Genomic DNA, 22,204 nt, shown 5'->3' with positions numbered 1-22,204 from the left:
GTTGCCCAAATAGAGGTTTGCCAATACCACCTTATGAAATTGCCTAAACCACCTTAACTAATTTCATTGAACCAATAGAAAATTGGGAACACCTTTAAAAAGGTGCAACTGTTGCCAACACTTTCATCTTGAAAAAGCCCTGCACAGGGAGAAACGCGTTGATGTTAGTTGCCTATGAACTTTGTTGAACTTTGTTGCTACATTTGCAGTTTGAATTGATATTCTGCTTCCAAAAAAACTTTTTATTTCATAAATACTGCCATGGTTAATGTCTGGTTAACAAAATCCGTGAAATAGCACCAGCACTTTCCATATAGGCACCAGCACTTTTGAAATAAAAGATTCTACATCTACTGCACATTTGGAAACTGTGTGCATCAGACCGGCTCTATCTTTGAAGTGAGGTGAGACTATAGTATCTACACACCGCTGAGACTGCTGTCCCCTTACAGCGGATGATCTAAACAGTATCCTGCGTGCTCGTTGGCACTTAAGAGCGGATACTCCATTCAAAAGGATCACGGCAGTGAGAAATCTGACATTGCCCACCTAAGGACCAATCAGATTGCACTCTGCAGACAGCGCCTATAAAAAAGTGACGTCACTCCGCTACGGCGGTAATTTTCTATCTACAGGACTGACGGCTGAATTGTTTGGGGGTAAGTCAGAAAAATCTCCCATCCAAACTGATTTCGTGGACTGATTACGGGTAAGAAAAGATTTCCCATTTATAATACAGACTGTTCAATTGGATATCCGGAATTTTTCTGTCTATAAGCCAATTTCTCCTTTTTAAATGTGGTGGCAACCTTAATTTTAACTTTGATGTTACACGGAGACGTCCGTTTTTAGCAATAATAAGATTTGTTTGCACTTGTTTATAACAGATTAAATTTTAGGCAGAGCCTAATTTCTTATTCATTGTGCATTTATTACCATCACCACTACATACAATCCGAATGTTCTGATACATTTTTTTTAACTGTTGATAATTTGTGTTTTAAATCCCACATTACACTATTTAAGTATTTGAATCTACATTTATAGATCTAATATTTATAATTTTAATAATCAATGAAGAGACTGTTTTCCTTCGCCTAATTCTATCTTATAGCACTTTCTAAACACCATACACAGTTTTAAATTACAGACTGATTTCTGATCAGATGATCATTTCACCCCTTTTTTTGAGTAATCCATAGAGGCATATGCTAATAGACATATACCTGTCTGGTTTTATGATTACACATATTCACTTTATAATATATTTCAGATAAATAATTATCGATTAAACCTCACCTATTTTAAGTATTTAAATTTTCTGCACTTTATTAATATTTTCACAATTTTTTGCACATACACTTGGCACTTTACTAATACCATCAGATAATCGCTTTTAGCTTTCTAGCGCTCCTGATTAATTTAACTATTCCTGTTGATTCTCCAAACCTTTGAAAGGGACCCTAAGGTAACTCAGGAGTTTAGTGATTACACTCTGCGCTTATTAGTTCTTATTATATCTAATCTTTGTCTAATGTAGGGTGCATTTCAACATCAGGGAACAGTCTATAACATAGAGCAGACAGCGTAGAGGCCATTAGTGTGACACTGAATAAAAGTATTGCACTCACATAGTCCGGGTATGGAGCCGCAATCTTTTTATTCTCCTGTTGCCATCTCCGGTACAATTCTCACTCCATCTGTGACTGTAGCGTGATCGGGTTCTCACCCAGTGTTCGTAGGAGGCCTTGTCCGGGAGTAGAGACAGTTTGAAGCACTTAAGGGGCCGTTTGCGCGCCACGTGGACTGCCGTTTTGCTCCGCAGATATAAGGTGCCGGTGCCCCGTAGAAACTGGCCAGCTTTGTAGAAAAGTGATCAGCTATGCCCAAGCTGACGTTAGCTGTTAGAATTAGGCAGTGGATCGCATTTCCAAGTCCACATAGCATAGAAAGACACCGACCTCACTTCGGAGCTCTAAAAACCTGCAACCATCTTGGTGCAGGCTAGCTCCGCCTCCCATTATATACTAATTTCTCTCCATATATACTCATGAAAATGTTGGCATATGTATTTCATCCATAGTATATAAATTGGAGTCAGCCATTATCTTATTGACTGCCCCCACACCCCCATCATGACTGATGGAAGTGTAGAGGCTAGAAACATCCATACTGTACAGAATGAATTTATTTAAAGGGACATACATATTCTCCAATTTGTTAAAAAAATCCCCAGTATCCTTGATATATGATTGGGATTCAACCACAAACCTCCTCAGCAATTAGTCTAAATATACTGAGACATTCAAGAACACACTGTCTACACCTGCCACAATAGGGCGTCCTGGCGGTTTTGTCAAATTTTTGTGCACTTTTGGTAGTGTATATACAGTGGGGCAAAAAAGTATTTAGTCAGCCACCAATTGTGCAAGTTCTCCCACTTAAGAAGATGAGAGAGGCCTGTAATTTTCATCATAGGTATACCTCAACTATGAGAGACAAAATGTGGAAACAAATCCAGAAAATCACATTGTCTGATTTGGAAAGAATTTATTTGCAAATTATGGTGGAAAATAAGTATTTGGTCAATATCAAAAGGTTCATCTCAATACTTTGTTATATATCCTTTGTTGGCAATGACAGAGGTCAAACGTTTTCTGTAAGTCTTCAAAAGGTTGTCACACACTGTTGCTGGTATGTTGGCCCATTCCTGCATGCAGATCTCCTTTAGAGCAGTGATGTTTTGGGGCTGTCACTGGGCAACACTGACTTTCAACTCTATCCAAAATTTTTGTATGGGGTTTAGATCTGGAGACTGGCTAGGCCACTCCAGGACCTTGAAATGCTTCTTACGAAGCCACTCCTTCATTGCCCAGGTGGTGTGTTTGGGATCATTGTCATGCTGAAAGACCCAGCCACGTTTCATCTTCAATGCCCTTGCTGATGGAAGGAGGTTTGCACTCAAAATCTCACAATACATGGCCCCATTCATTCTTTCATGTACACAGATTAGTCGTCCTGTTCCCTTTGCAGAGAAACAGCCACAAAGGATGATGTTGCCACCCCCATGTTTCACTGTAGGTATGGTGTTCTTTGGTTGCAACTCAGGATTCTCTCTCCTCCAAATACGCCAAGTTTTGTTTCTACCAAACAGTTCTACTTTGGTTTCATCTGACCATATGACATTCTCCCAATCTACTTCAGGATCATCCAAATGCTCTCTAGCATACTTCAGATGGGCCCGGACATGTACTGGCTTAAGCAGGGGGACATGTCTGGCACTGCAGGATCTGAGTCCCTGGTGGCGTAGTGTGCTACTGATGGTAGCCTTTGTTACGTTGGTCGCAGCTCTCTGCAGGTCATTCACTAGGTCCCCCTGTGTGGTTCTGGGATGTTTGCTCACCGTTCTTGTGATCATTTTGACCCCAAGGGGTGAGATCTTGCGTAAAGCCCCAGATTGAGGGAGATAATCAGTGGTCTTGTATGTCTTCCATTTTCTAATTATTGCTCCCACAGTTGATTTCTTCACACCAAGCTGCTTGCCTTTTGCAGATTCAGTCTTCCAAGCCTGGTGCAGGTCTACAATTTTGTTTCTGGTGTCCTCTGATAGCTCTTTGGTCTTCACCATAGTGGAGTTTGGAGTGTGACTGTTTGAACTTGTTATCAGTATAAAAGACACCTGTCCACAACCTCAAACAGGTGCCATTAATACAGGTAATTAGTGGAGGACAGAGGAGCCTCTTAAAGAAGAAGATACAGGTCTGTGAGAGCCAGAAATCTTGCTTGTTCGTAGGTGACAAAATACTTATTTTCCACCATAGTATGCAAATACATTATTTCCAAATCAGACAATGTGATTGTCTGGATTTTTTTCCACATTTTGTCTCTCATAGTTGAGGTATACCTATGATGAACATTTCAGGCCTCTCTCATCTTCTTAAGTGGGAGAACTTGCACAATTGGTGGCTGACTAAATACTTTTTTGCCCCACTGTATGACAGGTGTTCTCGGATGTCTATTGATCAAGAATTCTTTCTCCTCTGGCCCAACAATACATTTCTGAATTGCAACATCAATACACTTATTTATCTCTTTTTGAACAGCAAATACAGGATCATAAGATATTGGTTGATATATATCTCTATCTGATAGTTGACGTAATATTTCTGATACATAATCTCCTTTATTCTGCACAATAGTAGCCCCGCCCTTATCAGCAGATTTAATTATTACCTGATTATTCCTTTTAATATTTAATATACCATCTCTTTCCTTTCTAGAAAAAAAAATATTCTCTGTCTATACTTAACACTAATACCACTATATTTCTTTCATAGTCTATTAACATCTGAATAAACTTGGGACATAAAGGTATCAACACTCTTGTGATAATATTGGGGATTGAATTTATTTTTTGTTTTTAACTGTAATTTTTTTATAATTAAAATTCCTACAGTACTCAATGTATCAGCAGCAGTGTTATTTAATGGAATATCACTCCCCTCATTGTATTTCAATGCAAAAAAATATTTTAATTTAATACTCCTAAAAAATTGATATAAATCCTGGTCAAGTTGAAAAAAATTACATTTGTTTTGGGGGCAAAAAGATAGTCCCTTTTCAAGAACACAAAGTTCATCTTTTGTCAAAGATTGATCAGAAATATTTATTACCAGTTCATCTTTTGTCTCCGATCCTGTTTCACTTATAGGGCTCGCATCAGAATTACCTATTTCTTTCGACGGGCCATGCCACCTCTCTGACGGGAGCTGCATGTTTTCGTTCCTCCTTCTGTGTCTGTGTTTCCTGCTTCCGCGGAGGAGTCGCTTGCCGCTGTTCCATCCGAGTCCTCTGTCGAGTCACTGGAGGTATTTTGTGCAGCATTCTCCTTTGTCGGCTTTCTCTGTCTCTGCCATCTTGGACCGGAAGTCCCGCCACCTGACCTTTTCTGCGGGTCATACTTCCAATGATAGACTTGATCAGTCAAGTAATCCTCCTCATCACTGAGGAATTTAGAGCATTTCCGCTCTTCCAGCACCTTGCGCAACTCTGCCACCTGGGAATTAGCACCTGCTAAGAACTTGTCAATTTCATCTAAGGTAAGTGCTGCCTTCAACTCAGCCTCTAGTCGGCCAACTTCCAATCGTTGTTGTTCAAATTCTTTCTGTAAGCACTCCACGGTGAGCACCATTAGATCAAACAAGCACTTATTTAATATTGCCTCAAACTTTTTACAATACTCAGCATTGTCTGCCATTAGGGTAGGTCTGACAATCATTCGAAGTCCACGGGGAATCCTTCTCACCTGATAATACTCTGAATTCAAAAGCAACTTGTTTTTTAAGCGCTTTTTAAGCGCTTTCTCATAATTATTGCTGACTTTTTCCACAGACAGTACTTTTAGAAAGTCTCTTGACCCCAATGCTAATGTGGTGATCCTTGAGGCCTCCAGGTCTGTGTATGCAAATGTAGTTGTGCTTAAAATGGCATTATCAGCATTATTAACAGTCGCCATGTTTACAGTGATGCAAAAAACCAATGCAGCAACAATTCAAACCAATATAGTAAAAAAGTCCAGCAAACACTGTAAATATATTGGATGCAAGCTATAACAGGGCACTGCACAACCCTGTATCCATATCCAAAAGTCAAAAGGAATAGCAGCACTCCAAAATAATAGTTACCAATCGTTTATTGTAGCCAAAAATGTCCTTCATCATGCTATACCTACATCACTTACACTTCCTCCTTTTATACCCAACAAGGTGCACACCCACCAAACAGCAATTAACACTTCACATACCATGACCATCATCTATTTCTTAATGGCATATGCAAATATCCTAACATTATTTTTCTAAAATTACTCTATACAAATTAATAACTTGATCTCCTATATACAAAAGAGAGAAATTAAACATTACACAGTTATTAGAGAACAAAATATATCAAGGAAATCTGTCCACATTTGAAAAAAGAATAAAAAAGGTGCTGGAACGCTCTAAATTCCTCCGTGATGAGGAGGATTACTCGATTGATCGAGTCTATCATTGGAAGACCAGAACAGGTCAGGAGGTGGGACTTCGGGTCCAAGGTGGTGGAGACAGAGAAAGCCGAGGAAGGAGAACGCTGCACAAAATAACTCCAGTGACTCGACGGGGGACTCGGATGGAACAGTGGCAAGCGACTCCGCCACGGAGGCAGGAAACACAGACACAGAAGGAGGAACGAAAACACGCAGCTCCCGTCAGAGGGGTGGCATGGCCCATCGAAAGAAATAGGTAATTCTGATAGGAGCCCTATAAGTGAAACAGGATCAAAGACAAAAGATGAACTGGTAATAAATATTTCTGATCAATCTTTGACAAAAGATGAACTTTGTGTTCTGGAAATGGGACTATCTTTTTGCCCCCAAAAAAATGTAATTTTTTTCAACTTGACCAGGAATTATATCGATTGTTTAGGAGTATTAAATTAAAACCTTTTTTTGCATTGAAATACAAAGAGGGTAGTGATATTCCATTAAATAACCCTGCTGTTGATAGTTTGAGTACTGTAGGAATGTTAAGTATAAAAAAATTACAGTTAAAAACAAAAAAGAAATTTAATCCCAAATATTATCACAAGAGTTTTGATACCTTTATGTCCCAAGTTTATTCAGATGTTAATAGACTACGAAAGAAATATAGTGGTATTGGTGTTAAGTATAGACAGAGAATATCTAATTTTTCTAGAAAGGAAAGAAATGGTCTATCAAAAGGAATAATCAGCTAATAATTAAATCTGCTAATAAGGGCGTGGCTACTATTGTGCAGAATAAAAGAGATTATGTATCAGAAATATTACGTCAACTATCAGATAGAGATATATATCAACCAATATCTTATAATCCTGTATTTGCTGTTCAAAAAGAGATAAATAAGTGTATTGATGTTGCAATTCAGAAATGTATTATTGGGCCAGAGGAGAAAGAATTCTTGATCAATAGACATCCAAGAACACCTGTCATATATACACTACCAAAAGTGCACAAAAATTTGGCAAAACCGCCAGGACGCCCTATTGTGGCAGGTGTAGACAGTGTGTTCTCGAATGTCTCAGTATAGTTAGACCAATTGCTGAGGAGGTTTGTGGTTGAATCCAAATCATATATCAAGGATACTGGGGATTTTTTTAACAAATTCGAGACTATTTCTGTCCCTTTAAATAAATGCATTCTGTACAGTATGGATGTTTCTAGTCTCTACACTTCCATCAGTCATGATGGGGGTGTGGGGGCATTCAATAAGATAATGGCTGACTCCAATTGATATACTATGGATGAAAAGGAGTTCATTTTTGAGTTGTTAGATATTATACTACGGTGTAATTATTTCTTATTTCAGGATCAGTTTTATATACAGAAACAGGGAATGGCAATGGGCTCCAATGTCGCCCCTACATATGCCAACATTTTTATGAGTATATATGTAGAGAAATGAGTATATAATAACAATCTATTTAAGGAATATGGCGCCATATGGTGGCGCTATATTGATGACGTGTTTGGCATATGGCTGGGTGACATTGGAAGCCTATTGCAATTTGTGGAGACTTTGAACTCAGCCACAATGAATATTAAATTTACTTTGGTTCATAGCGAGGAGAGTTTAGCGTTTCTTGATATGCAGGTGATTAAAGAGAATGGTAGAATTAAGGTGGATTTGTACAAAAAAGGAACTGAGAGAAATAATCTATTACTGGCCTGTAGTGCACATCCTCTGTCCTTAAGGAATTCTTTACCCAAGAGTCGATTTATGCGGGTTCGCCGCATTGTGTCAGATGACAGAAAAAGTGAAGAAAGACTCAGGGAGATGGGTAATCTCTTTTTGGACAGAGGATATGATATAAAATTGATTGAAAAAGAGATTAAGAACACTATGGAGATTACTAGAGATAATTTGCTCAAGCCACGAGTAAAAACTAAGGATAGAAGTAAAGACAGATTGATATTTGTTTCTAAATATAATTAATTGAGTACTCATATCAAGAAGATTATTCATAGACATTGGTATATTTTAATAAATTGTAATCCGGGTATACCAGAGTTTCAGAATGTCCCAATGCCATCATATAAAAGAGGGATACATTTAAGAGATACTCTGGTAAAAGCGGATATTGGCAGTGCCAAAACTGATAGACAAAGTTATATCACAAAGAAAAACGTAGGTTGCTATCCCTGTTTGGGATGCTCTCATTGTAATAACATGATAAAGGGGCCAAATGTTGTGCATCCTCAATCAGGAAAACAAATTTGGATTAAAGAGTTTCTTACTTGCAACACTGACTTTGTGATATACCTCCTTAAGTGCCCGTGTGGCCTTATTTATGTAGGTGAAAAGACCCGTAGGGTTAGGGCTAGGATCAATGAGCATAAGACAGGTATTAGGAGAAAAAAATTGAAATCACCAGTTGCTACTCATTTTATGGAAGCCCAACATGGGGTTAGTTAAGTTAGATTCCAAATATTAGAGCATATTTACCCTTGTAGGCGAGGGGGCGATAGAGAGCAGCACCTTAAACAGAAAGAGGCATTCTGGATTTTTTACTTTAAATTCATTAGCACCAATAGGTATGAATAAAGATTATGATTTGTCTGTTTTTCTGTAGAAAAAAATATTCTTGATATTTCAGATGCAATATAACTCTAGTGAATGGATAGTGTTGTATATTAATAGTGGTGTCACCAATAAGAAAAAAAGAAAAAAAACAAAAATATTCTTTTTTCAAATGTGGACAGATTTCCCTGAGATATTTTGATGTTCTCTAATAACTGTGTAATGTTTCATTTCTCTCTTTTGTATACAGTATAGGAGAACAAGTTATTAATTTGTATAGAGTAATTTTAGAAAAATAATGTTAGGATATTTGCATATGCCATTAAGATATAGATGATGGTCATGGTATTTGAAGAGTTAATTGCTGTTTGGTGGGTGTGCACCTTGTTGGGTATATAAGGAGGAAGTGGAATTGATGTAGGTATAGCATGATGAAGGACATGTAGTCCGAAACGTTGCTGCTTCCTTTGTGCTTTTGGCTACAATAAACGATTGGTAACTATTATTTTGGAGTGCTGCTATTGTTTTTGACTTTTGGATATGGATACAGGGTTGTGCAGTGCCCTGTTATAGCTTGCACCCAATATCTTTACAATGTTTGCTGGACTTTTTTGTTATAAGGGTGTTAGGTGCAGACATATTTTTTCTTTCCCCATAGGAAACAATGGGGCTGTGTTAGGAGCTGAACGCTGCTTTTTTGCAGGTGTTAGGTTTTTTTTTTCAGCCAGCTCAGCCCCATTGTTTCCTATGGGGAAATCGTGCATGAGCACGTTTAGTCAGCTTACCGCTACCGTAAGCAACGCTGGTATTGAGGTGAGATGTGGAGGTAAATTTTGCTCTACGCTCACCTCTTTGCGGATAACGCCAAGTTTAAAAAAACCTGTAATACCAGTGTTGGCTTAAGGGAGTGGTGGAAAAAAAGGAGCGTTAGAGCCGCAAGCCTTACCGAAAAAAACTTGTAATCTAGCCGATAGTTTTTACTTTTAGCTTTGCTTTGTGCAAGTGTTTGGTGGCTATTTTGTGCACTGTGTTTTATATCCCAATGTTCTTCACATAAAAGAAAATGTTCTTTTAATTTAATATATATATATATATATATATATATATATATATATTTTTTTTTTTTTTTTTTGTTAAAAGTTTTTTATTGAGGGAATAACATTTACAGAGACAACAAACTGCTTGCTCAAGCAAACTCATGACAAATAATAGATATACAAGCAATTATCATGGACATAAGAAAAACACAAGACCATATATAGTGTAGATACCTAATCATAACGGGTGATTTACATGCCCAAGTCAAAACATAGTTCGACTGAATAGAAATTGAGGAGCAAACCTACAAGCGCCCTCTTTTTCCCACAAAGTCACCTGAGGCCACTTTTGGACCCCAATAGATTCAATTTGCTGATCAGAGGGCTTTTAAATAATATAGGCCCATTCAAGGCCCATATTTACTCGCTCCTTCCTATGCCTGCTAGGACCAAAGATAGGTCCGGAAAACCAAAAGTAGGGTTGAAGGAGAAGGCAAACTTAGATATAACAGTATTAGGAATGTACATATTAGATATTATAACAAAACAAATAAAGAGAAAAAAAAATAGAAATAAGGCTGCTTTAACTGTTACCCCAATAAGGCTAGGTATTAATATGTAAGAGAGTACAATCAATCATAGTCAAGATCTACCATACTCTGCTGGGGCAGGAGCCAATATTTCATCCATAGGTAGTCATATGTGTCTAAATGCTAATTAAGATACTCAATGCTATTTATCATCGCTATACATCTCATCAGGATCTTATTCTGTGAAGAACATAAGATACACTTAGGCTGGTGACCTCGACCCCTTTGACTCTAAAACATCCTTCCAGCGAATCAATCAGATACGATAAGTATATATCTAGGTTAACAGCTATACAAAAAAAAAAAAGAAAAAATTTGCAGAGATAAACAGTTTGCAGTATTTGGAGCACACAGTATTATACAAAATACATCTTACAGTGGTGAAATCCGGAGAGCCATTCTTACATACATGCAGGAACAAATCGTAGCAGAGGCTCTACGGACAGGACAGAGACTTCAAAACTCTGTCATATAGTGAGTATGGAGGGTGAACCAACCATCCCATACCATACAGTGAGGGGGTGGGAGTATAAGTGCGGAGGGTAATTACTCATCCCCCACCCCAAAGAAGGGAGGGGAGGAGGGGGGGCGGACCAATGGGAGACAAACTAGCGATATTATGCTTCACGCCTGTCGGCCTGCGCCACGGATCCCACTATTATAGCTATGAAGGGCCTTAGATAATATTAAACATAAATACAATTAACCCAGTGAGATCCAGATGGACATAAATATTTATGGGAATGGCTGGTTAGAAACTACTCAGAAAATGTGTACAAACATTGACATTTCTCTGTGAGAAGCAACCAATACATACAAGATAGGTACTATGCTAGGGAGTAGTTAGTCTAAATAGTAAACATTTATAGCACAAACCATCGACAAGCACACAGTGAGTATGTAAAAACTGCTGGACTCCAGATCCTCACTGTTGTTCTAGAACATAGGTACATTTAATCCAGTGAGATCCAGTGAAACATTAATGTTTATGAAAATGGCTGCCCAAGAACCACACAGAGGAATATATACAAACTTTTGCAAATCTTTGCTAGGAGCAATAAATACGTACAGGGTAGGTACTTTTCCCAGGAAGAGTTTGTCTAACTAATAAAGAGTTACAGCACAGGCCAGCAACTAGCACACAGTGAATATGCAAAACCCACTGATCTCTAGAACCTTATTATTGATCTAAAGTAGAGATAGTTAAATAGGACTTCTCAAAGCCCATTAGACTACTAGGGGTGCACAATATACAGTAGGTAGTCTAATTGACCAGAACACCAACAAGGCATAGGCATAGTTTAGGTGGTAAATATTATATGTTGCATGAATAAAGAGAATAAAAACAGTAAGGTATGAAACAGTAGCCTGGTTACATATGAGAGGTGTTCCTAGGCAGCCAAACAGGTACAGTCACTGTCATTAGATCTTCATGAGATCCCCACACAATGTCAACCTCAAAAGTAGTTAGGTGCACAGGCTGCATAATCTCCGATGCTACTCCTCATAAATGCAGATTCAATGGCTCTAACTTTTACTATCCGGGTATATTCTGTATGGATGCAGAGTCAGCAATGGCGTTCATAGTGTAAGCAGTGAGTGAGTCAGGATACCAACCCCAAAGAGGAGCATGCAAGGTATGTAAAACCGTATTACAACCCAGAACAGCTTGGCATCCCCTGCTCCCGCCCGATTCTCACCCTACTCCGATTTTTATGCTGGCACAGCTAGGCAATCCAGGGCCCTGTGAGAACAGGGCAAACAAATACATTAGTGCCATGCTACTGACCGGTGGGGGAGAGCCTGGAGATGCGTGAGCGGTGTAACGCTTTGTGGTGCCTGAAGCCTTGTGTGAGCGGCTGTCTTTTGTCCCCCTCCGTGTGTGCAGTCCACTTGTGACGTAAGAGAGAGAGAGGAGCTCTGACTCAAGGCCTAGATCCACTGGCGCCAAGGGCGAGGGACGCGCCTGGTAAGTTGTAGGCACTACGATTCTCTGCGGCTCCTGTGCTTCTGTGCGCTCTTCTCCCACACATTCGATCTGTGTGCGCGCCGCTTGCATGGTATTGATAAAGGCATCAAGCATCTCGCAGATCCTCCTCCCATGATCCATCAGGAGATCCCTGAGAGCAGTGTAGGATACTTGGGACTCTGTGTTGCACAGCGGCGCTCCGTAGCTCTCTTTAGGCATGGTGACACGGCTGAGGTCTGGAGGGTTTTCAGAAACATGAAAGTGCTGCGGCGATTCCCCCCGCTGGGTGTTCAAATCCATTTGCATGTAGCTTCAGTGCGTGCGGGCAGCTCCCCCTCAGCTTTCAGCAGCTGTCTTCTTTGTCGGACTCGCTCCGACCTATTCCGACAGTCTCTCTGCACAGATCTGCTTAATGCTTAGGCTGCCATATTTAATACCTCCTACTCCACGATCTCCTCATTGAATACTCGTTTTAGGTCTAGCATTAGTAGAGAGATGCTTTTGTATGCCTCCAAATTCTATCACGCAGTATCCCCTCTAGGTAGGACTGTACAGCAGGTACTTCAGGCAAGCAAATTAGATAGTTAAATCACTTTTTTGTGAGCCCTAGGTCAGGAGCTCTGTAAAAATGCGGCCATCCACATCGGCGGTTAGCTCCGCCCCCACTACATATTTTTTATAAGGGTAAATATTAAGATTTCTTCTTAACTGTATTAACTGTAACTTAACCTCTACTCAGCCACAGATGCTTACAGCAACATATACTAGCTTCCAACAAAACAACCTTTGTGACTTGTATACTATTTATATATATATTTTTGCAATTCATAAAATTAGTTTTTCGTTTCTTTGATGTTTAATTCTGTTCTTCATATCATGCATTACTTTATTTATGAATTCTAATATGCCCTAATTTAACACCTGTAGTTGCTATTTCAATTTTTTTCCATAAAATTTTTGTTCCATATTTGACACGGAAAGTAATAACTTAAGTCATAAATAGTTTCTAAAATTAAAGTCAGTTGTGACAATCAATCTAGTCTTTGTTGATGGTTCCTATTGTTACTTATTTTAATAACCTTACAATTTTCCCTTAACATGTAATTGTGCAGGTGCAAAATTATGTATATGAGTGTTTCTGGTAATTTTCTATCTGGGGCATCATTGCAAAAGTATTTTGAATTATGTGTTACCAGCAGCCTTTCCTTGGAAAATAAAGGTATATATCTTCAGCAGTATTGTAATCACAGAATACACAAATACATTTTAAAAGAACTGTTTTAGCAATATATTCTCCAATCTCAGGATTTTTGTCTCTTTAAATGTACAAACATAATATTTTATATATTTGTATAATAGACATGTGCATGGGTTAAATTTTTGGTTCGATCGAATTTCTTTGCAAATATTTAAAATATTTTCTGCCAGATTACGAGTTTTGTCGGTAAAGACCTGAGGTGCTAACGAGCCTTTTTTTTCCACCGCTCACTTAAGACAATGCTGGTATTACAAGTTTTCTGAATGGCTGCGTTAGCCTCAGAAAAGTGAGCGTGGAGCAAATTTAGCTCTACTTCTCACTGTAATACCAGCGCTGCTTAAGTCAGTGGTAAGCTGGCTAAAATGTGCTTGTGCATGATTTCCCCATAGGAAACAATGGGGCTGAGCTGGCTGGAAAAAAACCTAACACCTGCAAAAAAGCAGCATCCAGCTTCTAACGCAGCCCCATTGTTTCCTATAGGGAAAATAATTTTATGTCTGCACCTAACACCCTAACATGAACCCCGAGTCTAAACACCCCTAATATTACACTTATTAACCCCAAATCTGCTGCCCCCGCTATCGCTGACACCTACATTATATTATTAACCCCAATCTGCCGCTCCGGACACCGCCGCCACCTACATTATCCCTATGAACCCCTAATCTACTGCCCCCAACATCGCCGAACCCTACATTATATTTATTAACCCCTATTCTGCTGCCCCCAATGTCGACCGCAATCTAACTACACTTATTAACCCCTAATCTGCCGACCGGATATCGCCACCACTTTAATACATTTATTAACCCCTAAACCACCGCACTCCCACCTCGCAAACACTAGTTCATTTTTATTATCCTCTAATCTGCCTGCCCTAACATCGCCGACACCTACTTAAATGTATTAACCTCTAATCTGCCACCACCAACGTCGTTGCTACTATAATAAAGTTATTAACACCTAAACCTAAGTCTAACCCTAACACCCCCTAATTTAAATATAATTTAAATACATCTAAATAAAATAACTACAATTAAATAAATTAATCCTATTTAAAACTAAATACCTATAAAATAAACCATAAGATAGCTACAATATAACTAATATTTACATTGTAGCTATCTTATGATTTATTTTTATTTTACTGGCAACTTTGTATTTATTTTAACTAGGTAGAATAGTTATTAAATAGTTATTTACTATTTAATAACTACCTAGCTAAAATAAGTACAAAATTGCCTGTAAAATAAATCCTAACCTAAGTTACAATTACATCTAACACTACACTATCATTAAATAAATTACCTAAACTACCTACAATTAATTACAATTAAATACAATAAACTAAATTACTGAAAAAAACCCCACTAAATTACAAAAAAATAAACACTAAATTACAGAAAATAAAAAAATTACAAGAAGTTTAAACTAATTACACCTAATCTAATCCCCCTAATAAAATAAAAAAGCCCCCCAAAATAATAAAATTCCCTACCCTAGACTAAATTACAAATAGCCCTTAAAAGGGCCTTTTGCGGGGCATTGCCCCAAAGTAACCAGCTCTTTTACCAGCCCTTAAAAGGGCTTTTTGCGGGGCAATGCCCCAAAGTAATCAGCTCTTTTACCTGTAAAAAAAAGAAATACAATACCCCCCAACATTACAACCCACCACCCACACACCCCTACTCTAAAACCCACCCCTTAAAAAAACCTAACACTACCCCATTGAAGATCAACCTACCTTGAGCCATCTTCACCCAGCCAGGCACCGATGGGGCAGAAGAGGACATCCGGACCGGCACAAGTCTTCATCCGATCCGGCCAGAAGTCTTCATCGAATCCGGGCAGAAGAGGTCCTCCAAGCAGCAGAAGTCTTCATCCAAGCGGCATCTTCTATCTTCAATCAATCGGAGCGGGTCCATCTTCAATCCAGCCGACGCGGAGCCATCCTCTTCTTCCGATGTCCTAACGCTGAATGAAGGTTCTTTTAAATGACGTCATCCAAGATGGCGTCCCTCAAATTCTGATTGGCTGATAGGATTCTATCAGCCAAGCAGAATTAAGGTAGGAAAAATCTGATTGGTTGATTTAATCAGCCAATCGGATTGAAGTTCAATCCGATTGGCTGATTGGATCAGCCAATAGAATTGACCTTCTAATCCTATCAGCCAATAGGAATTCGAGGGACGCCATCTTGGATTACATCATTTAAAGGAACCTTCATTCAGTGCTAGGACATCGGAAGAAGAGGATGGCTCCGCGTCGGCTGGATTGAAGATGGACCCGCTCCGCTCCGATTGATTGAAGATAGAAGATGCCACTTGGATGAAGACTTCTGCTGCTTGGAGGACCTCTTCTGCCCGGATTCAATGAAGACTTCTGGCCGGATCAGATGAAGACTTGTGCCGGTCCGGATGTCCTCTTCTGCCCCATCGGTGCCCCGCTGGGTGAAGACGGCTCAAGGTAGGGTGATCTTCAATGGGGTAGTGTTAGGTTTTTTTAAGGGGGGATTGGATGGGTTTTAGAGTAGGGGTGTGTGGGTGGTGGGTTGTAATGTTGGGGAGGTATTGTATTTCTTTTTTTTACAGGTAAAAGAGCTGATTACTTTGGGGCATTGCCCCGCAAAAAGCCCTTTTAAGGGCTGGTAAAAGAGCTGGTTACTTTGGGGCAATGCCCCGCAAAAGGCCCTTTTAAGGGCTATTTGTAATTTAGTGTAGGGTAGGGAATTTTATTATTTTGGGGGGCTTTTTTTATTAGGGGGATTAGATTAGTTGTAATTAGTTTAAACTTCTTGAAAAAAAATTTATTTTCTGTAATTTAGTGTTTATTTTTTTTTTGTAATTTAGTTTATTGTATTTAATTGTAATTAATTGTAGGTAGTTTAATTTATTTAATGATAGTGTAGTGTTAGGTGTAATTGTAACTTAGGTTAAGATTTATTTTACAGGTAATTTTGTACTTATTTTAGCTAGGTAGTTAATAAATAGTTAATAGCTATTTAATAACTATTCTACCTAGTTTAAATAAATACAAAGCTGCCAGTAAAATAAAAATAAATCATAGATAGCTACAATGTAACTATTAGTTATATTGTAGCTATCTTATTGTGTATTTTACAGGTAAGTATTTAGTTTTAAATAGGATTAATTTATTTAATTGTAGTTATTTTATTTAGATGTATTTAAATTATATTTAAATTAGAGGGGTGTTAGGGTTAGACTTAGGTTTAGGGGTTAATAACTCTATTATAGTGGCGGCGACGTTGGGGGCAGCAGGTTAGGGGTTAATAATTGTTGGTAGGTGGCGGCGATGTTAGGGACGGCAGATTAGGGGTTATTAACAAATTTTATAGTGTTTGCGAGGCGGGAGTGTGGCGGTTTAGGGTTTAATGCATTTATTATAGTGGCGGCGATGTCCGGTCGGCAGATTAGGGGTTAATAATTGTAGGTAGGTGGCAGCGATGTTGGGGGCGACAGACTAGGGGTTAATACATATAATGTAGGTGTCGGTGATGTTAGGGGCAGCAGATTAGGGGTTCATATAATGTAGGTGGCGGCGATGTCTGGTCGGCAGATTAGAGGTTAATAATTTTTATTATAGTGTTAGCAATGTGGGGGGCCTCGGTTTAGGGGTTAATAGGTAGTTTATGGGTGTTAGTGTACATTGTAGCACTTCAGTTAAGAGTTTTATGTTCCGGTGTCAGCCCATAAAACTCCCTCACTACTGACTTTTATATGCGGTAGGAGTCTTGGAGGTAGAGGCTGTACCGCTCACTTCTTCCAAGACTTGTAATACCAACATTAGCAAAATCCCATTAAAAAGATAGGATACGCAATTGATGTAAGGGGATTTGCGGTAGCCTTGAGTCGCGGAAGAAAAGTGAGCGGTGAGCCTCTACCTGCCAAACTTGGGACCTCTCAACGCTGCTTTTTAAGGCTAACGCAAAACTCGTAATCTCGCCGTTTGTATTTTAAATATTTTGGTGCCTGTTCTGCTCGGTATTTGTCTCATTTAAACTAAACAAATACTGATGATTCATGGAACATTTACAGTACATCCGTTTTCATTAAAAAATATACATGTTCCACTGCAACAGGTGAAAAAAGGAGCTTCTCCTTTAGTGCAGGTCCTGGAAATCCCAGGCTAAGCTTCCTGTTAGCATGGCCGGGGCTCTATGAAGAAGAGGAGTGGGTAAGCTTGGCTCTCCAGTGCTTAGGTAAGTATTTTTAACTGTTTAAAGGAAAAAATGAATGCTGACGAATGTGGCATTCAATCCTTAGTTTGTGCTGCATTATTTTGGATATAAATCTTGTTTTAACAAGAAAAATGTTTGTATTTTGTTAATGAATGTGCATTCATTATGAAACAAATGCTTATGTATACTGAATAATATATTAAGTATAATAACCCAATGTAGAATCAAATAATTAAAATCAATCACATACTTTTCCCTGTTCTAAAAAGTAATCAGATAGATTACGAGTTTTGCGTTATGAATTAAAAAGCATTGTTATGCTTCGTAACGCTGCTTTTCCCCTAACGCCGCTATTACAAGTCTTTCAGGTATAGCTGTACCGCACACCTTTTTGGCCGTCACGCAACATCAGTACCGCACTTTTAAAAATGTCCTTTTACATTGGAACTCCCATGGCGTCGGTATTACTATTTTGCCTGAGAGGCCAAAAAGTGAGTGGTACACTCTATACTGACAAGATTCGTACCGCCATTTAAAGTCAGTAGTTATGAGTTTTATGTTACAAATCTGTAGCATAAAACTCATAACTAAAGTGTTAAAAAGTACACTAACAACCATAAACTACCTATTATTAACCCTTAAACCGAGGTCCTCCCGCATCGCAAACACTATAATAAAGTTATTAACCCCTAATCTGATGCTCCAGACATCGGCGCAACTAAAAAAAAACATTAACTCTTATTCTGCCACTCCCTGACATCGCCAACACTATAATAAACCTATTAACCCCTAAACCGCCACCCTCCCGCATCACAAACACTATTTAAAGATTATTAACCCCTAATCTGCCGTCCGCCCACATCGCCGCAATAATAAATCTATTAACCACTAAACTGCAAGCCTCCCACAATGAAATATACTAAAATAAATTATTAACCCCTAAACCTCTAACCTCCCACATCACTAACTCTACATAAATACATTAACCCCTAATCCTAACCCTAACCATAAGTCTAACCCTAATGTAACCCTAACCCTAACACCCCCTAACTTAAATATAATTAAAAAAAATCTATATTAACCTTAAATTATTACCTAAATAATTCCTATTTAAAACTAAATACATACTTACCTGAAAAAAAACCTAAGCTAGCTACAATATAACTAATAGTTATATTGTAGCTATCTTCGGTTTTATTTTTATTTGACAGCTAAGTTTGTATTTATTTTAACTAGGTAGACTAGTTAGTAAATAGTTATTAACTATTTACTAACTACCTAGTTAAAATAAATACAAAGTTACCTGTAAAATAAACCCTAACCTGCCTTACAATAAAATAAAATAAATTAAATTATTAAAATACAATTTTCTAAATTACAAAACCCCCCCACTAAATTACAAAAAATAAAAACCAATTACTCCTAATCTAATAGCCCTATCAAAATAAAAAAGCCCCCCAGAATAAAAAAAAAACCCTAGCCTACACTAAACTGCTAATGGCCCTTAAAAGGGCCTTTTGTGGGGCATTGCCCCAAAGAAATCAGCTCTTTTACCTGTAAAAAAAAAAAATACAAGCACCCCCAACAGTAAAACCCTAGTAGTAGTCTACCTAGTTAAAATAAATACAAACTTAGCTGCAAAATAAAAATAAAACCTAAGATAGATACAATATAACTATTAGGTAAGTATGTATTTAGTTTTAAATAGGAATTATTTAGGTAATAATTGTAAGGTTTATTTAGATCTATTTTAATTATATTTAAGTTAGGGTTACGTTAGGGTTAGGGTTACGTTAGGGTTAGGGTTAATGCTTAGGGTTAGGTTTAGGGGTTAATATATTTATTTAATATATAGTGATGTTGGAGGCCAGAGGTTTAGGGGTCAATAAATTTAGTATAGTGGCGGAGACATTGGGGGCGGCATATTAAGGGTTAATAACTGTAATGTAGGTGGCGGCGATATCGGGAGCGGCAGAATATAGGTTACTAGTTTTATTTAGGTGGCAGAGATGTTAAGGGCGGAAGATTAGAGGTTAATAACATTATGTAGGTTGCGGCGATGTTGGGGACAGCAGTTTAGTGGTGTTTAGACGTAGTTTTTATGTTAGGGTGTTAGGTTTAAACATAACTTTTTCTTTCCCCATAAACATCAATGGGGCTGCGTTACGGAGCTTTTGTTTCCGCAATCGCAAGTGTTAGGCTTTTTTTTTTGCTTGCTCTCCCCATTAATGTCTATGGGGAAATCGTGCACAAGCACATCAAAGCAGCACTTGATTTTGGTGTGGTATGGAGCTCAACGCCACCATATCGCTCGCACAAGCCTGCTTTTTGTAAACTTGTAATAGCAGCGCTATAGGGAGGTGAAATAACGCAGATTTTGTGGCAGTCATTAATTTCCCTATAGCGCTGAAAAAGAGAGGGTAGAAAGAGCAAAAGAGAGGGGAGAAAGCAAAAGAGAGGGGGAGAGAGAAAGAGAGCAAAAGACAGGGGGGAGAAAGAGAAAAAAATTGGTGGGAGAGAGAAAGCAAAAGAGGGGGAGAGAGAAAGCAAAAGAGGGGGGAGAGAGAGCAGAAGAGAGGGGGAGAGAGCAAAAGAGAGGAGGGAGAGAGAGCGCAAAAGAAAGGGAGAGAGAGAGCACAAAAGAGAGGGGGGAGAGTGAGAGAGAGCAAAAGAGAGGAGAGAGTGCAAAAGAAAAAGGGAGAGAGAGCAAAAGACAGGGGGGAGAGAGAGCAAAAGAGAGGGGGAGAGAGCAAAAAAGAGGGGAGAATGAGCAAAAGAGAGGGGAGAGAGAGCAAAAGAGAGGAGAGAGGGAGCAAAAGAGAGGGGAGAGATAGCAAAAGAGAGGGGAGAGAGAGAAAATGAGAGGGGGAGAGAGAAAGAGAGCAAAAGACAAGGGGGGAGAGAGCAAAATAGGTGGGAGAAAGAAAGCAAAAGAGGGGGGAGAGAGAAAGCAAAAGAGGGGGAGAGAGAGAGCAGAAGAGAGCGAGAGAGCACAAAAGAGAGGGGAGAGAGAGCACAAAAGAAAGGGGAGAGAGAGCACAAAAGAGAGGGGGTAGAGCAAGAGAGAGCAAAAGAGAGGAGAGAGAGCAAAAGAAAGATGGAGTGAGAGCAAAAGAGGGGGAGAGAGAGCAAAAAAATAGCGAGAGAGCACAAAAGAGAGGGGGAGAGCGAGAGAGAGCAAAAGAGAGGAGGAGAGAGAGCAAAAGAGAGGGGAGAGAGCAAAAGAGAGGGGAGAGAAAGCAAAAGAGAGGGGAGAGAACAAAAGAGAGGGGAGAGAGAGCAAAAGAGAGGGGAGATAGAGCACAAGAGAGGGGAGAGAGAGAGAGCAAAAGAGAGGGGGAGAGAGAAAGAGAGCAAAAGAGAGGGGGAGAGAGCGCAAAAGAAAGAGGGAGAGAGCGCAAAACAGAGCTAGATAGAGAGCAAAATAGAGCAAGAGAGCATAAAAGAGAGGGGGAGAGAGATCACAAAAGAGAGGGGGAGAGCAAGAGAGAGCAAAAGAGAGGAGAGAGAGCAAAAGAGAGGGGGGAGAGAGCAAAAGAGAGGGGAGAGAACAAAAGAGAGGGGAGAGAACAAAAGAGAGGGGAGAGATCAAAATATAGGTGGGGGAGAGCAAAATAGAGGGGGGACAGAGAGCAAAAGAGAGGCGGAGAGAGAAAGAGAGCAAAAGAGAGGGGGAGAAAGAACAAAAGAGAGGGGGGAGAGAGAGCAAAAGAGAGCGAGAGAGCACAAAAGAGAGGGGAGAGAGAGCGCAAAAAAGAGGGGGGAGAGAGAGCAAAAAAAAGGAGGAGAGAGAGCAAAATAGAGGGAGAAGAGAGAGAGCAAGGGGTGGGATCGCTGTACTACAAAAAATAGTCCATGTGCACGGGCTTTAGGACTAGTTCCTTTTAAATTACATTTAAAAGGAACTAGTCCTAAAGCACCAGCCTAATTTCTGTATGTGACTTTCCTATATGCATATCTATTAACTTCTTATTCTCACTTGTTATAAATTTGCATGTTTTATATATATATATATATATATATATATATATAAATATATCTATATATGTTTGTGTGTATGTCTATATATATATATATATATATATATATACTGTATATTAGCTTCAATTAGTTAAAGGAACAGTAAAAAACAATTCCAACTGGTGAGTTTAAACATTTTGGGAAAATAGTATCATCTTGTTTTCTGCAATTGTTTTTCAAAAGCTCTTCTTCCTCTTCTAAGTTTAAATCTCCTTTTGATATTGGCTTTCCTCTGGGTTAGGTTAGAATATTGCCACTGGTATCTATATAAGTCTAACTGCTTGCTCTGGTCTTGTGTGTTACTGCTCTCCTCCAGAAACAAATCAACACCAAGGCATTTGTATGAATAAAGAAAACAAAATGTAAAAAAATATCCCTTAAGCCATGTAATTTATTTATCAAATATAGAATTTGTTATACAAATATAAATATAATAGATTGAATGTTTCAAATGGATTTTCTTAACATGATCAATAGGAATAGTAAGACTGTTGTCTATGTCCATCCTGTTTTACAGCTCTGTGTCCTGATCTAT

This window comes from Bombina bombina, chromosome 3 (assembly GCF_027579735.1).
Source record: "Bombina bombina isolate aBomBom1 chromosome 3, aBomBom1.pri, whole genome shotgun sequence".
Classification (NCBI taxonomy): Eukaryota; Metazoa; Chordata; class Amphibia; order Anura; family Bombinatoridae; genus Bombina; species Bombina bombina.
Note: the sequence above shows the minus strand (reverse complement) of the source record.